This window comes from Pongo pygmaeus, chromosome 12 (genome assembly GCF_028885625.2).
Source record: "Pongo pygmaeus isolate AG05252 chromosome 12, NHGRI_mPonPyg2-v2.0_pri, whole genome shotgun sequence".
In the NCBI taxonomy this organism is placed as follows: Eukaryota; Metazoa; Chordata; class Mammalia; order Primates; family Hominidae; genus Pongo; species Pongo pygmaeus.
Window position 1 is genome coordinate 102,821,594 of NC_072385.2, and position 12,812 is coordinate 102,834,405.

Sequence of the window (12,812 nt, forward strand, 5' to 3'; positions counted from 1 at the left end):
AACACATCCGATTTGAAATGCAAGACAAGTGCCTGGGGAAATGACTCCAGGAAGTGACTTTAGAAGATACCCAACGTCACCTTAATGTAGAGGGTGCCCTGCCTGCATCTGTAATGCCGGGGTGTCCTGCCCATGCCTCTAACGTGGGGGGCACCCTGCCATGTCTTGCTGGTTAGCCTTGAAAACTAATGGACGACTCCTTAGTTCTGTCTAGTTGGTGGCCTGCTGGTTCTACCCAGTACAGGGACCAGACTCTTTGTGGAGGATTTGGAGGTTGGGTTTGAGTTATGTAGTCTCTGCCCACGTATATGGTTAAACTTAGGAAAGCATAAGATCAGGAGGCTGCTGATGTCTTCCTGGATATTTTGTCTGCAGTTCCAGTAAGCTCCTGGGCCCATGGTGGTGTTTTTGTGACATGGCCTAAACAATAAAGTTGGTGCTCTGCTCTAAGATCCCAAGCAGAAACATGACTTTTTTACTCTTGTCCTTTTCCCCTGAGCATGGCAATGTTAAAGGACACTGCATTTTTAAAAACTGTGTGGAATAAGAGTGAAAAGAAATGTAAACCTAGATGACCCTGATATTTTCCCTCTCCACTTGGAAGCCCTGATGGTTTTCTAATCATTTGCTCAGATCAACTCTCTATAATTCTCCCTGCCTGTCTTAAAACTGAAATTATGATTTCTGCTCCAGATTTTAGCTTTTCTCCTAAAATTGAGTGTATATTTTGGTAAACTTCTTGGCAGTGTCTACTAAAGCTAAACATATGTGTACATCTATGACCCTGCAATTCAACTCCTACATATAAACCCAACAGAAATGCTATGTATTTTAGGGAATGTCATGCACTTGAATTAGAGCAGGCAAACTTTTTCTGTCAAGGGCCAGTAAGTATTTTTGTTTTGTTTTGTTTTTAGGTTATATGGTCTCTGATGTGACTATTCAACTCTGCAGTTGTAGTTTGAAATACAGTATGTAAATGAATTAGTGTCACTGTGTTCCAATAAAACTTTATTTATGGAAGCAGATATTTGAATTTCATATATTTTTCACATCGCGTGAAGTATTCTTCTTTTGGTATTATTTTGAAAGATTTATAAATATAAAATCCTTTCTTAGTTTGTAGGATGTACTAGGACAGGTGGCAGGCCAGATTTGACCCACAGGCTGTGTGATTGCGTTTATATAAAGTACAAGAACAGGCGAAATTCATCTCTGGCATTGTAAGTCACTTCATGGTTACCTGGGTTGGGGTTACTGACTGGATGGGGACAGGACATTTTGGGGCACTGGCACTGTTCAGTTTCTTGACTGGGGGGCTGGTTACACAGGTGCGTTCACCTTGTGAAATTCCTTGAGTACATGTTCTTTTCTCTTTGTGCATTCTACTTCAATAAAAAGTTCAAGAAGAAGGATCTGAACTGAGTGTGTGGCTCCTGACTCCAAGTTTTAGCACCTCATTTAGGGTCAGAGCCTAGCAGTTTCCATTCTTTATATAGCCACTGGTTTCTGTTTCCCAAATAAGTCTTTGGAAAAGGTCTTGGTTTGAAAGTTACCCACGTCTTACTCCCTTTTATAGACAGAGAGACATTTAGCAACTGCTATGGCACAAGCACTAGCTAACCAAAGTATGTGCTGGATCATAGGAAGATGACGGGTTGTAGAGTGGAGGGGCATTCAGGACAATGGGAACTGTGAGTAGGACTTTGGCTGGTATAGTAGCCCCATGGTACATCTGGGATGAAATTTACCTAGAGTTACAGGTAAAAGGTGAAGGTGTGATTGCAGAGAATTGAATTATGTGATGTGAGCTATTGGCTTATAGAACACTAGCTTCTTGTTTCTGCATCCAGAAGAACAGGCAGAGAACTAACAATCTGAGCCTATAGTAAGTGTTGGGTGCTTTCTGAGTTAGTCATCTATTCTTTTTAACAACCCTGCACGGCCGGCATTCTTAGCTTGGTTTTTCATGTGACGAACACCAAGGCTTAGGGAAGTTTGGTGACATATCCAAGATCATGCTGTTTATAAGCAAGCCAGGGATCTAGATTCCAAACCAGGTCTGTCTGCCTCCAGAGCACCCACCCTCTTTCCACTTCCATATGCTCACCCCAAGCTTCCTTCCCTCCCCTCACAGCCACGTTGAGTCTGTGAAACAGAGGACTTGAATATATTTTTCCCTTTGCAACTTGCCTTTAGAGCCTGGGTTCACTGTGCTTCCCAGCGTGAACAGTTTAGATCAGAAATTGTTGGATGAAATAGTCTTACATCAGAAGCTATCTCTTTCAGGATGAGTCATTTTAAAACAATGTTTAAAGAGAAAACTTTACAGTATTTTCAGAGAAATATTTTGTGCTTTCACCGCTATCTGACATCCCCTTATGAATGCTCTCCCGCCACAGGTGACTGGGAATGTGTCTGGTTCTAGGGTTAAACTTTAAAAAAGGAAGTCTCCAAAGTATCACATTTTTTAGAGTGTTAAGGTGCTTTAGGAATACCTCAAGATGGTTAAAGAGAGGACACTGAGGAATTAACCAACAGATGCTGAAAGTACAAAGGCCATCGTGGATGGCTAAAAACTGCAGCATCACCCCTCAGAGAGGAATCGTCCTGTATTTAGCATAACAACACCAATTATTTGGCTGTTTGTGCTGAGGAGTTGAAAGCTATCATGTGCCGGGAAAATACTCAGCATGGAGCAGTAATTATGGATCAGCTGACAATAAAGGATGTATTGGATTGACTGCTAATTAGATTATTAGCTGCAAAAACAAATACCTGCTATTAACCATAAATAAGCTGCACTTATGATATTTTCTACATTTTACACTTAGTCCTTTTTATAATGTGCATTTCTTTTCTTTCTGTGCCAGGACTTCCCATTTTCCCCAGTCATACTGAGCATATTTGTGGGTCAATAAACATTGAGCCACAATGAAAGTGTTCTTTTTTCCTTCCATTCTCCTGAAGAATGGGGTGAGAAAGCTGATATGCATTGAGTGCCACGTATAAGGTCCTTGGTGAAGTGTAGTCTGTTTTCTCAGGGAAGAAATAAGGGCTCTTTCAAGGCTGGATCCAGATCTTTCCTGTGGGCACAGAGTCTTTGTGAGGGGTAAGATCTCTGTGAAATCAGTTCTGCTGTTAATTGCCAAAGAAATGACCATGTTGCTCTTCTTTCTTGTGGCACTTTCAGGTTTGGTCCTTGTTTTTCAAGGTGGCTGGGATGAGCGCTTGGGCGCCTCAGGTGCCTGTATAACCCACTCCTCCCTACCAAAGAGGGCATCTTCCTACAAGTAGGTTGACTGTGTGTCCCCAGCAGTGTGAGGTGCCAACTGCTTTTCTGCCCAAGCAGGTCCTGGGTACTGTGGGTAGGATGATCTATCTGCCAGAGCTCCTGGGCGCACCCCAGGATGTCTGGAGAGAGAAGTTGCATCAAGCAAGAGGCTCTGGCCATGCTCTCAATAAGTGGTGCAAGTGACTGTCAAGTGTCCTGCATTCAGTGCTGGTAGAAGACCTGGTTTGTGGCCTCCGTTATTCGCCAGGAGTCCATGTAGAAAGAAGAGGCTTCCAGGGGAGAGGTGAGTGTGAGTGCCTTTTAGGAGAAATGCTGGGGGCTTTATCTGTATCAGTTATTCATTCCTCACAACCACCCCACAAGGTGGGCAGGCTGAGATTCAGCTACTGCTACCAGTACAGTCATACTGGTTATTTAAGGTTGGTGCCTTTCTCTTTAAACAGTGCCTGGGAGGTAGCAGTGAGCCGAGATTGCACCACTGCACTCCATCCTGGGCAATAGAGGGAGACCCTGTTTCAAAAACAAACAAAAAAAACAAAAAATGGTGCCTGAACCATGCTAATTGTTAACATTTTCTCTTTGCAATATTATCTCTGGAGGGTGTATTGATTACCTTTATTTTTACCAGTGAGGGACTTGAGGTTCCTAAAGGTTCAGTATCTTGCCCAACACAACAAGGGTGACATGATCGGGGGAGGAAATCCAACCTTACAGAACAACGCCTGGTAAATTTAAATGCAGTTGTCAAACGTTTATCCCCATGTATCCCTGTAAAGATTCTCTTCTTTCCCTCAGCCTCACTTCACACTTTGACTCAAAAGAGAAAAGACAGCTATCCATTTTGCAGTTCCTCCCACCTTGAATAATTGGTGGAACTAAGACAGGACGTAGGATGCTAGAGCCCTGGCAGGAGTGCCACTGGGGCAGTTGGCAAGCAGGAAAGATGGGTGAACTCCTTGAAGGTTTCCCCCTTTGAGTGCCTGTCAAGCATGGGGAGACAGAGTGGGCTAAGTCACCTGCCCCAGGCCACTGGATCAAGTTTGTCCGAACATCCAGCAAACCCATATGGGGTGTTGCTGTGTGGGAAGCCCTGTGTAGGAAGCGGGGGTGAATTCTGAGGGAGTGTGGAGTGTGTAGCAGTGGCTCTCTGCTGGCCCCTTCCTCACCACTTCTGATTGCCGAACACTGTGTTCCTCTTAGATGTATTGCTGTATTACCGGAAAGATACAACTGTGTCTCTGGGGATGCTGTTTAATGGTGGAAGGAACTGCAAGATGGATAGCTGTCTTCTCTCTTTTGAGTCAAAGTGGAATGTGAGGCCAAGGGGAAGAAGAGAATCTTTACTGGGGTACGTGGGGATAAAAGTTTGAGACAATTGCTTTTAAATTTACCAGGCGTTGTTCTGCAAGGTTGAATTTCCTCTCCTGATCATGTCACTCTTCCGTTAGCTCAGAAAACTGTGGTTGAAGTTTAATCTCATCCTTAAAGCTGTTTCACTAAAATAAGAACCTGTTATTCCACAGGGCTGCTTATTAGAAGAAGAAGGATTTAGGGAGGTCTTTTAAAGTCGTTTTAGTGATTTTTTTGAAAGAAGCATTTGCCGGAATCCACTTGTCCCCAAAGCATCTGCTGTTTTAGAAGCATAACACTAGTGGAAGCATAACAGGAAGGGAAAGCCAGCGTCAGGATAGGAAATAGGCTGAGCAACCCACTTTTATTTAGTCAGTTGGGGATGCCTGTCGTGGGTTCTATACGTTTTGGGCACCATAGACCAGATAGCCTATGGATCAAATGCAACCCCTACTTTCTCCACTGTTTTTGTATGGCCTGTGAGCTAAGAATGGTTTTTATATTTTTAAATGATCAGAGAAAAACTCCAAAGAAAAATAATATTTCATGACACATGAAAATTATTAATACATGAAATTCAGACTCCATGGTCCATCAATAAAGTTTTTTTTTTTGTTTGTTTTTTGTTTTTTGTTTTTTTTTTTTTGAGATGGAGTCTTGCTCTGTCACCCAGGCTGGAGTGCAGTGGCGCCATGTCGACTCACTGCAAGCTCCGCCTCCCGAGTTCACGCCATTCTCCTGCCTCAGCCTCCCAAGTAGCTGGGGCTACAGGTGCCCGCCACCATGCCTGGCTAATTTTTTGTATTTTTTAGTAGAGACAGGGTTTCACCGTGTTAGCCAGGATGGTCTCGATCTCCTGACCTCGTGATCCGCCCACCTCGGCCTCCCAAAGCGCTGGGATTACAGGCGTGAGCCACCGCGCCCAGCCCAATAAAGTTTTATTGGAGCACAGTAACACTCATTCCTTTACGAATTGTCTATGGTTGCTTTTATGCCACAATGGCCAAGTTGAATAGTTGTGATGGAGACTGCGTGGCCCACAAAACTTAGATCTTTACAATGAAAATAGAAAATAATTTGTATATTTTTTATAGAAAACAAAAATTTATAGGAAATGTTTGCACACCCCTGACGTTTTGTTTCTCAGTGTGGCTCATGGGCCAGAAGGGTTGGTGTCTCTTATAGTTCATTAGAAATGCAGAATCTCAGTCCATTTCAGACCTACTGACTCAAAGTCTGCATTTAGTAAGATCCCCAGGTGATCTGTGTGCAATTAAAGTTTGAGAAGCCCTGCATTAGATGATGTGCTTGCTCATGAAAAGCCTGTGTGAATCATACTCCATAAGACCAGCTCTGCATTCAGTGCCACTTGTCCTTATTTTCTTGGAGTTAAATGTGATTCCAAGCTCTCATTCTCCCATGGGGATGGGGATTCCTCTTCTACTCACAGCTTCACAGCGATTCTGGAGGCTTCCTCCATGCCAGGTAATGTGGAAAGAGCTTGTAGTCTTCCAGGTATCACCATCACGGCTGTTTCATCATTGACTGTGCCCTTCACGTTCTGCTGATCCTGGGCTAGTGGCTTCCCCGTGGTACCTGGAGCCCCCTGTGTCCAGTGGCCGGCCTTCCTGGGGGCATCACACAGCCATTTTAATTGGGCTCTACTACCTTCTGGGACATCCACCACTCTCAGGACTGGCTGTGTCCCATTCTCCTTCCAAGCTGGAGGAATTCCCTCTCTCTCTAGTCCTCAAAGGCATTGCCCTCTTTTTTCACCCTCTGGGCTATTTATTCTTTCAAATAACACTGGCTTTTGTAAATGATAGAAGATAGCCTATTTCCTGGTATCTCTGCTTTAGGCTTAGGAATATCATCTTCCTGGAAGCCAGGGAGCATTTGGATCTTGGTTATCTGCTGAGGTCAGGGGTTGGGGCAGGGCTGAGGTGGGAGTGGGAGGTAGATGGAAGTGAGAACAAATGCAAACAAATATCCCATTATCCTAGCACCTCTACGCCATGTTATGATGCAGTTGAGGGGACATGACTAACACTATCTAGGACAGTACCGAATCTAGGATATCTTCCTGTAGAACAGGAGGCAGGTTCTATGGGAGCTTAGAGAAAGGGAGATTATTGGGCGGCGGTGGGCAGGGAGGTCTTCCTAAAGTGGCAGGACTCAGCATGAGTGACTAGAGATGAATGGAAACCAGGAGTGGGCCAGATTGAGGAAAAGTTAGAAAATAAAGCCGTTTGCCTATTTTTGTTCTAAGACCAGAGTGTGTCAGATTTCCCCAGTTGAGAATATTATACTCCACTCACTGGGGACTTTGTTCAGTAAATGTTTTGGGTTTAAGGGTTTTAATTGTGTGTAGTATGTCCATTGCTCTTAAAGGGGCAATTCAGTGAAATTTGAACTTGGCATTCCCTTTCTCTTACCCTTCTGGCCTAAGTGAGAGTCACTGTGTATGTTCTGTATTCCTTACCAGGCTTGATTCTGGCTTTTCTTGACCACCTGTTTTCAATTTTAATTTGTTTAGCTGCTCTTAGAGAAATTACCTGTGGGGAAGTCATCTTGCCTGTCTAGATTCCTTATAGATAAAGCCTTGGCAGGGCCATGGCCAAAGTCACTTAGGATGCCCTTGGACGGGCATGCTGGGCATCCCGAGTTCAGAAGGTCTGAGTCCATGCACATTGGTTGGAGAAAGCGAACCGTGAAGACATCCCTGCTGGTGTAACCAGGGCCTGGAAGAATTCTTTCTTGTGTATACCAAGCACAGAGGCTGGCAGATCCGCAGATGTTATTTGAGATGTGTGCTGATCCACTGCACCTCTTTCCAAATTGCTCTCTTAGGAAGCTGAATCAGGAATGGTCCTAAAACAGTGGACATGGAAATATACTCATCATGTACCAAGTTTAAAACAAAGAGGATTCAAAATTGTGTCCATGGCCGGGCGCGGTGGCTCACGCCTGTAATCCCAGCACTTTGGGAGCCGAGGTGGGTGGGTCACCGGAGGTCAGGAGTTTGAGACCAGCCTGGCCAACATAGTGAAACCCTGTCTCTACTAAAAATACGAAAATTAGCTGGGTGTGGTGGCACCCGCCTGTAGTCCCAGCTACTCGGGAGACTGAGGCAGGAGAATCATTTGAGCCCAGGAGGCAGAGGTTGCAGTGAGCCAAGATTGTGGCACTGCACTCCAGCCTGGGCGACAGAGTGAGACTCTGTCTAAAAAAAAAATGTGTTCACGGTAGGATACTAATTTGTTTAAAACAAGATATATACATTGAAAAAAGTTGTAGAGAGAAAATCAAAATGGATGATTTACATAAATGGGCTATTGTCTATGTAATATTTCTCACTGCAACTTATTTATCTATCTTCTCTTTTCACTCACCACCCTCTCCTTCACCCTCTTTGAAATAAGCACCATAAGAATCTGGATATGTGAACTTCAATAGCTTTCTCTCTGCATTGTGTACCCAGTTTGTAAACATGTATAAACATTTACAGATCTGTTTTGGTTGTTATTAAAAAGGAGAGTGAGGGATTGATCACATTATATATACTTTGCATCTTCTCTTTACTTAAGTGTATATTCTAGAAATCCTACTGGTCAGCTAGCTTATTATTTATAATGACTGCATAATATTATACAGTGTGGATGTAACTTATTTTATTCAGCTATTTCCATTTGATGGGTATACACGTTATCTCTCATCTCTTGTTGCTACAGACAGAGCTGAAATAATCTATGTACACATATTCTTACATGTTAGTGCTTTTGCTTCTAAAGTATAACTTTTGAGGAGTGGGAATTCTGAGTCAAAAGGGGTCTGTAATTTTTATATTATGTATATTTTAAGATTGCTTTGTAAAACAATCTACATTTTCATTAGCAAAGTACGAGAGTACTCTTTCCCCAGCATCCTCTTTGGTATAAATGTTGTCATTTTCATTTTGCCAACCTAAAGAGTATGAAACAGGATCCAATTGTAATTTTATATTCCTCTGATTACCAGAGAGGTTGAGCATGTTCTCATATGTTTATTGCATGTAAGGATCTTGCCCTTCTATGAAGGGTCTATTCATATCCTCTCCCTATTTTTCTACTGTACCATTTATCTTTTTGTTGCTAATTAAAAGAGCGCTTTGCATGTTATCGATAGCTCTTTATTGGTCATATATGTTGCAGATTTTTTTCTGATTAATTTGTTAATACCATTGACTTTATGGTATATATTGCCATATAACTTTTTGGCTTTGAAAAATATAATCAAATATGTCTTTTCAAAAAATAGCTCATGAATGCCCTGTCTTGATTAAAAAGATCATCCTAAGTCCTAGATTGTACATAGAATATCCCAAATTTCCTCTTCTATATGATTTTTTAAAAAACTTTTAAATCTTAGGTCCATCTGGGATTTATTTTTATGTCAGGTTTGAGGTAGGGATTCAACTGTATTTTCTTCCAAAATGAATAGTCATTTGTGTCAACATCATTAATTAAATAAGCCATCACTTCCCCCACTAACTAAAAGACCACTTTGTCATATAATTTCCCACAAATATTGGGTTCTAGTTCTGGGAACTCCATTCTTTTCTATGGACCTCTTTGTCTTTTACTATGGCAATATCATACTTTTTACCAGAATTTTCTTATTAAATCTAGTAGTTACTTCTCAATTAGTCTGTTGAATTTCCTAAGTATAAAAATCACATCATTATCAAAATAAGTAAAATTTGTCTCTCCTTTTTGAGATTTATCGTGACCATTTTATGGTCTTATTTTGTTGCATTCATGAGAACTTTCAAAATTAAATGCCATGGCAGTAAGGACTCTCTTGATTTTGATGCAAATGACTTTAGTGTTCATTATTTACTGCTCATCTTTATTAGATATTCTATATTACATTTTAACTTTTGTTTTATTCTTGATTTACTTTGAGTTTTTATTAGTTTTTTTGGATTTTTATCTTTTGATTGAATCATATTTCTCTTTTATTGATGCAGTGATTTATTTTGATTTTCTTGTTTTGAATCATGCTTGCATTCCTGGAATAAACTCTGTTTAGTTACAGTTTATTTTTATTTATGCTACTGGGTTGTATTTGTTGACATTTATTTGGAATTTTAACATCTATTTTCATAAGTTGGATTTGTTTATAGTTTTTTTTGGTACTTTGGTTTTAGATTTAGGTGTATATTGCTTTGATAAAATGAATTAGAGAAGTTTTTTAGCAGATGAGAATAGTTTAAATGACTTTTGCAGATTTATTCTTTAATGATCATATAAAACTCAGCTGTGAAATTATCTAGTTCTATTGACTTCTTCAATGATAGCCCTTTAGTCACCTTCTCTGTCTCTGCCATGATACCTCTAATTACTCACCAAATTCTGATGTCTCGTTGTTTGGGCACACAGCAAGATTGCATTTTACATTCTCCCTTGCTTTAACTAGCATGTAACTAACTTGGGTCCAATAAAATGGAGTAGAAATGATGGGTTCTGTTTATAGACCACACTATAAAACCTCCCATGCACGATCTGCCATATTCTTCTCCTTCTGCCAGATAATGCAGGTGACAAGACTCTAGGGATGGTAGGGCCACATGATGTAAGATGTTTTGGTCTCTAAATAACTGAAGGGAAGAGAGCTTCCCTATTGTCCAGAACACCTACCCAAGACTACTATGTAAGCAAGAACTTCTACTTGTTAGCATAGCCTATCTTCCACTATTGTATCTGGTAACTGGTCTTTTCACGTTTTCTACTTCTTCTTTGGTCAGTTTGGGTAGTATCCATTTTGTTAGTAAATTAACCCATGTCTTTTAGGTTTTGAAATTTTACCAAAGTTGCACGTAGTAGTCTCTTCTAATTCTGTATTCTACACCTATGGTCACATCTCCATTCATGTTTCCAATCATACATATTTTATCCTTTCTTAAACCTACTCCATCTTATAGATGTTTTCAAAGAGCCAGTTTTTGCATTTATGTACCTTCCTATTACATTTAATTTTTATTCATTAATTTTAACTTTTCTTGCTAGTAATTTTCTCTATTTTTGAATATTCCTGTTTTAGAAATAATTAGGGCATGTAAGGTTGTACATTTATTTTGCGTGCAGCCTTTGCTGTGTCCCATACATTTTGACTGGCTTCCTCTTCAGTTCTTACTAGATTATTTATATTTTTAATTTTGATTTTCTATTTGTCTGAAGAGCTATTCAGGTAGGAGCATGTTTCTCAATTTCAAAATCCTTAGGATTTTTGATACTTTTAATTTTGGATTGTATTGAATTATGAGATGAGAATGTGGCCTATCAAATCTCTACTTTTCAAAAATTTTAAGTTTTTATTAATGGCCAATTACATAATCAATATTTAAAGTGTCTTTTGGACATATGAAAGAAAGCCCCTGAATATTCTTTTTTTTTTTTTTTTTTTTTTTTTCTGAGATAGAGTTTTGCTCTTGTTGCCCAGGCTGGAGTGCAATGGCATGATCTCAGCTCTCTGTAACCTGTGCCTCGGGTTCAAGTGATTCTTCTGCCTCAGCCTCCCAAGTAGCTGGGATTACAGCCATGCGCCCCACACCCGGCTAATTTTGTATTTTTAGTAGAGATGAGGTTTCTCCATGTTGGTGAGGCTGGTCACCTGACCTCAGGTGATCCGCCTGCCTCGGCCTCCCAAAGTGCTGGAATTATAGGTGTGAGCTACCACGCCTGGCCAAATATTCTTTATTTGATGGTTATATAGTTCTCTCTCTACATATGTATTGGATAAATATTCTTGATTCAACTTATCCTTGTCTTTCTTGGTTTATGTCATTTTTTGAGCTACTAGATCTGTTCAATCCTGAAATCATATACTATAATTTTATTTTAATCAAAATCTCCTACTATCAAGAGTTTTGGCTTTATAATATTTTAGTGCTATTTTGTTTTGTTCTTAGTGATTTATATTTTAATAAATTGTGCCTTAACATTCACCTTATCTGGTGTTAATATCGTCTGTCCTGCTTTGTTTTCATTTGCATTTGACCATCTATTTTTAATCTTTCTTTATGGCATAAAATGTTTCTTATAAATTACGTATAGCTCTCTGTTGACCTGAATACATATTTTTATTTTTCAATACAACCTGATAATGTTTGTATTTTAATAAGAATGTTCAGCTTATAAAAATAAGTGAAATAATAGATACAATTGAATACATACTATTTATTTTATTTTTGTCTTTCTCCATTTTATTACTTTTGCTGGTTTGGCCAATTACTACTTCAATTTCTCTTTCCCTTTTTAATTTGGACGTCTTACCATACCATCTATGCTGACTGTTATCTTTCTTTCCAGGACATTCAAAGGCATATTTCTATGCAATCAAGATATCAATGATGATTTTACACCCGCCTCCTTCTGCCAGGATGTTTTACTCACCCATTCATTATCATCCTAATAAATATATTTTGGAGACAGGATCTGTCTCTCTGTCAGCCACAGTAGAGTGCAGTGGTGCAGTCATAGCTCACTGTAGCTTCAAACTCCTGGGCCCAAAAGATCCTCCTGCTTCAGTTTCTCAAGTAGCTAGGACTAAGTTGTGTACCACCATGCTCAGCTAATTAATTGTTTTTAATTTTAAAATAGGGTCTTGCTATGTTGCCCAGGTTCACCTAGAGTGATCCTCCTGCCTCACAGGCGTGAGCCACTGTGCCTGACAGCAGCCTAGTAAATTGAGCCTTTTATGAATACTTTTACTTCCTTACACTTGCGTACCCTGTGGGCAGATGGGCCTTTAGAAGACTTTTATTCACCCTACCTTCCACTACCCCTAATTACTGGGCTTTGCTGAGATAATTTAACACTTCTAGAACTAAATGTTAAAATTTTCTTTGCAGAATCCCTCCTCTTTTTCAGGTATTCTTATTTGTCACTTCCATTACCTGTTTCCAGTCACTTTAATACTATCTAATTAGATTTAACTGTGCAGATTGCAAGGTTCATCACACCTCTGTTTTCTCTTCTTTTCATCTCACCCATCTTGAGATTTTTGTTTGAGTTCATTTATTTTTTGATCAGAATATCTTCTTGAGGTAGGGTATGTGGGTTATGTTTTCTATGAACTCTTGTATCTGCAAATATTCTACAAATTAGACAGGTGGATAACATCTGCC

General features: G+C 40.1%; 1 protein-coding gene across 3 annotated transcripts in view; it reads left to right on the forward strand.

Moving 5' to 3' along the window:
• Nucleotides 1-12,812, forward strand: part of GALNT14 (polypeptide N-acetylgalactosaminyltransferase 14) — a 234,215-nt gene that overhangs the window by 18,457 nt on the left and 202,946 nt on the right. The gene's annotated exons all lie outside the window — the stretch shown is intronic.